We start from the raw sequence: 5,444 nt of genomic DNA, 5'->3' as shown, positions 1-5,444 counted from the left end.
ATGGCAGTGAAAGCTCAGCATTAAATGCTCTGGGGTTGGGAAGAAATCAATGAAAATATCACATGTCCCAGAATAAACAATTGCAAAATGACAGCACTGATTATGAAATCAAAGATAGGATTAGTCTTGCTGGAGTCAAAACATGAAGGTCACTGAGCATAGGAAAATTACAAACCAATTGCAAGTCCCTCCACACAGTTTATTGATTCAACAGGAATTAGCTTTCTTAGTGATTTTCCAGTTATTTTCTTAATTCTTCACTCTTCCCATCCTCCGCTGATTAAGTGTTATTTTTCAATTGCCTCGTGACAAAACATCCCGAGCCCATCGTGGCCCAGGGATTTCAATCAGGCCAAGCTCAAGAGCATCCTACCAAGGTACCACCAACATGTCCCCTGTTTCACCAGAGGCCCAAACATCCCAGACCACTGCTACACAAATATCAAACACTCTATCGCCCGCCCACACTTTGGCAAATCAGACCACTAGGCTGTGCTCCTGCTCTCGGCTTACAAGCAAAAACTGAAATGGGAGAATCCATCAAAGAAAGTCATGCAATGTTGGTCTGAGGAATTGGATGATCTCCTACGGGTCTACTTAGAGTGAGTAGACTGGTCAATATTTAAAAACTCTGTGACCAGCCTGAACGAGTACGCCACTACAGTAACTGACTTCATTAGCAAGTGTGTAGAAGACTGTGTACCAAAGAAGCAAATCTGCGTGTTTCCCAACCAGAAACCATGGATGAACCGGGATATCCACTGCTTGCTGAAGTCCAGGTCTGAGATGTGCAAGTCAGATGACCCTGACCTATACAGGAAAGCCTGATATGATCTAAGGAGATCCACCAAAGATGCCAAAAGACAACCAAACCAAGCTAGAGTCCCAGGCTAGCCACACGGACCCCTGCCAACTATGGCAAGGTCTGCAAGACATAACAGACTACAAGATAAAGCTACAAGATACAAGCTACAAGATGAAGGCATGTAAAATCGTCTGCACCCTTCCCTGATGAGCTCAACGTATTCTAAGCCTTTTTCGAGCAAGATGTCAGTGAGAGCACACCCTCCACTCCGGAAGCCTCGGATGAACCTGTACCTGAGGTCACCACTATAGACATCAGAGCAGCCTTCTCGAAGGTCAACCCATGATGGCAAGCAACTGGCCCAGATGGGGTACACGGATGAGCACTCAGATCCTGCATGGACCAGCTTGCGGGGGTATTCACAGACATCTTCAACCACTCTTTACAACAATCTGAGGTCCCTATCTGCTTCAAGAAAATGACCATCAGCCCAGTACCAAAGAAAAGCCAGGCAGCATGCCTTAATGACTATTGTCCAGTGGCTCTAACATCCATCATTATGAAGTGCTTCGAAAGGTTAGTCATGGCACAAATCAATTCCAGTCTCCCAGATTGCCTGAATCCACGACAGTTTGCCTATCGTCGCAACAGGTCCACAGCAGACGCCATCTCCCTGGCCCTGCACTCGACCTAGAACATCTAGATAACAAAGACACCTATGTCAGACTCCTATTTATTGACTACAGCTCAGCCTCCAACACCATTATTCCCAATGAAACTCATCTCCAAACTCCGTACCCCAGGGCCTTGGCTCCTCCCTCTGCAACTGGATCCTGAACTTCCTAACCCACAGACCGCAATCAGGAAGGATAGGCAACAACACTTCCTCCACGGTCACCCTCAACACCGGTGCCCCACAAGGTTGTGTCTTCAACCCCTTACTATATTCCTTATACACCAATGACTGTGAGGCCAAATTCCTCTCCAACTCGATTTTCAAGTTTGCTGATGACGCCACCATAGTGGGTTGGATCGCAAACAATAATGAGAGGGAGTACAGGAAAGAGATAGAGAGTCTGATGAACTGGTGCGACAACCATAACCTCTCCCTCAAACTCAACAGAACGAAGGAGATTGTCATCAACTTCAGGAAGTGTAGTGGAGGACATGCCCCTGTCTACATCAATGGGGTGAAGTAGAAATAGTAGAGAGCTTCAGGTTTTCAGGTGTTCAGATCAATCTGTCCTGGTCCCTCCATGCCAACACTTTAGTTAAGAAAGCTCATCAATGCCTCTAGCTCCTCAGAAGACTAAGGAACTTTGGCATGTCCACTACAACTCTCACCAACCTTTACAGATACACCATAGAAAGCATTCTTTCTGGTTGTATCACAGCTTGGTATGGCTCCTGCTCTGCCCAAGGCCACAAGAAACTACAAAGGGTCGTGAACAAAGCCCAATCCATCACTCAAACCAGCCTCCCATCTATTGACACTGTCTAGACTTCCCACTGCCTTGGAAAAGCAGCCAGTGTAATTAACAATCCCATGCACCCCGGACATTCTCTCTTCCACCTTCTTCCATCGGGAAAAAGATACAAAGGCCTGAGGATATGTACCAACCGACTCAAGATCACTTTCTTCATCTTTTTCCCTGCTGCCATCAGTCTTTTGAATGGACCTATCTCGCATTAAGTTGATCTTTTGCTACACTCTAGCTATGACTGAAACATTACATTCTGCATTCTCTCCTTCTCTATGTACGGTATGCTTTATCTGTATAGCGCGCAAGAAACAATACTTTTCCCTGTATGTTAATACATGTGATAATAATAAATCAAATCAGGTGAATTTTGCAGACAGAGGTGATCATAGAATCCCTACAGTGGAGAAGGAGGACATTCAGCCCTTTGAGCCTGCACTGGCAACACCCAGGCCCTCTCCCCTTAACCCCATATATTTACACTGCTAATCCCCCTGACACTAAGGGGCAATTTAGCATGACCAATCCACCTAACCCACACATCTTTGGGCTGTGGGAGGAAACCAACACGGGGAGAACATGCAAACGCCATACGGACAGTCACCTGACAGAATTGAACCCGGGTCCCTGGTGCTGTGAGGCAGCAGTGCTAACCACTTGCCACCGTGCCGTTAACCTCAAGGGGCGGCATGGTGGCACAGTGGTTAGCAGTGCTGCCTCACAGCGCCAGGGACCCGGGTTCAATTCGGGCCTTGGGTTTGTGTGGCGTTTGCATGTTCTCCCTGTGTCTGCGTGGGTTTCCTCCGGCTGCTCCGGTTTCCTCCCACTGTCCAAAGATGTACGGGTTAGGTTGATTGGGCATGCAAAATAACCCTAGTTTCAGAGGAATTAGCAGGCTAAATTTGAGGGGTTAGGGGAATAGGGCCTGGGTGTGCTTGTGATCGGTGCAGACTCAATGGGCCAAATGGCCTCCTTCTGCAGTGTAGGGATTCTATAGAAGCTGCCCATAAGAATCTAGCAATGTTGGCAGATTGAATTTCCACATTCCTGGTGTTAATTTGAATCTAGTGTCAAAATCCCCAGGTATCTAACAACATTACAGACAGCAAACCAGGAAGTAATGATTATCCTTCATTTTCATAAATGTTGCAGGGAAAAATAACGAATGGGACATACACATTAGAAGTCGATATATTGTATTAAAACATTCAAATATGTTTTCATTATATTAAAATTATTATGGGAGCTACCTTGAGCCCAAACTTTCAGTCTGCAGGAATGGCGGAGGGGTTCAAGATTCGGCAAAACCCCAGAATCTGCAGATTTCATGGCAAGATTGTGATTTCCAAATTTTGCCGCCTCTCGCCGGTGACATAATCGGGTGCCCATGTGTGCAGTGTCACTGTTACAGTATTTGCAGTAACCAGTGTTGTCCAGTGAGAAATGTCAGCAACCAATTTCTGCACATGAAGGCCCCATGCAGAAACATCAGCCAGAGAGATGATCAGATAATCTGTTTGTGGCGCTGTTGGTGGAGGGATAACTGGCTGGAACGATGCTCCTCAAATCATGGCCATGGTCATTTTTAATCCCTGTGATAGGCCAATGGAGACTCATCCAAAAGGTGGTGCTTTAAATTCCTTCCTCCCCTGTCCCTATCCTTTCCTTCTTCCCTCCGTACTTTATGAATGGTATGCTTTGCCTACATAGCACGGAAGAAACAGTCCTTTTCATGTGACAATAACAAATCAAGTCAAATTTTCAGAGGCATTGACTGATTTAAAATGACACCTTCAAGAAAATAGCCGAGGAACAAACTTCAATCATGTCCATTTAAAAATCTACATGCTAGTATCCCACAAGATAAATTTTGCAGGCAGCAAATAGAGGGAATGTCCACAGGTTACTTTGGCTTGGATCCAAAGATAGAGGAAACTTCTGTTTGTACAATCTGGCTTGAGTACAATCCCTGTGCTTAGGTGAACGAACAGCGTTCTAAGTAGATGCGTCAATCAGACCCTTGATGGTTATACTTTAACTAAGTAATCAATTCCAAATTTTACAGAGCAAGCAGTCATTTGCTATTTAGGTTTAGAATTCTGCTTATTTTGCAAAAGGAAAGCATCGCCCAAGTAGTGAAAATAAGTAGAGTTTAATTGAAACTGCCAGTGACTCCTTGCCGAAAGCCAATCACGGGGATCTCTTGATATCACTCTGAGTTTATTTAATCGTTTATTTAAATTAACGATCCATGGAAGAGTTTCCAGGCTTTCAGTAAATTATTGTCCATTCACCTTGATTAAAAATTATTCTTCAGGCACCATGGGTTCATTTAAAGCACAATTTTAAAATATCTCTTCCCCATTCAACTGGACCTTCCGAACCTACATGCAAATGACACAATCTATCAGTTCCTTTTCAAGTCACACATCATCCTAAGTAAATTCCCATTCTGATACTTTGTTGCTTGGCCATACTCATGAAGCTCTGTACGTAACAACTCCATGCATGAGCAGCAGTGGTTCAAGAAAGCAAGTGTGCAAAGTAAGTGTTGTTGTTGCCCACATCCCGTGTATAAGTATAACAAAATGTATATTTGCAGCTGCAGAGTGATGTCAGATTTCAAAGAGATGTGATGGAAACGGTAGGCTCGCACTAGTTGGATCGAACATTACATTACCTTGGACCTCTTGTTAAACCCATGCAGAGTTCATTTAAATCTTTATAAAGGTTTAAATCTTCGCTGATCAGTAAAGAGTTTTGCGATGCACGCAAGGACAGAGTTCTCTCTTGGCCAAATGAACTGCAGTGCCATTCATACACTGGAAATGGGTTTCTGCCCAATTGGAACCCATACTGTAGCTCACAGACCTATGTTTTAGGAAAAGTGCAGTAAAATTGGGGAGGCGATGGCCTAGTGGTATTATCGCTAGACTATTAATTCAAGGAACTCAGCTAATGTTCTGGAGACCTGGGTTCAAATCCTGCCATGGCAGATGGTGGAACTTGAATTCAATAAAAAGATATGGAATTAAGAATCTACTGATGATGATGAAACTTGTCGGAAAAACTATCTGGTCCCCTATGACTTTTAGGGAAGAAAATCTGCCATCCTTATCTGGTCTGGCCTACATGTGACTCCAGAGCCACAGCAATGT

The sequence above is a fragment of the Mustelus asterias genome, chromosome 3 (assembly GCF_964213995.1).
Source record: "Mustelus asterias chromosome 3, sMusAst1.hap1.1, whole genome shotgun sequence".
Taxonomy (NCBI): domain Eukaryota; kingdom Metazoa; phylum Chordata; class Chondrichthyes; order Carcharhiniformes; family Triakidae; genus Mustelus; species Mustelus asterias.
The sequence above is the reverse complement of the archived record's forward strand: the minus strand, read 5'-3'. Positions refer to the sequence as shown.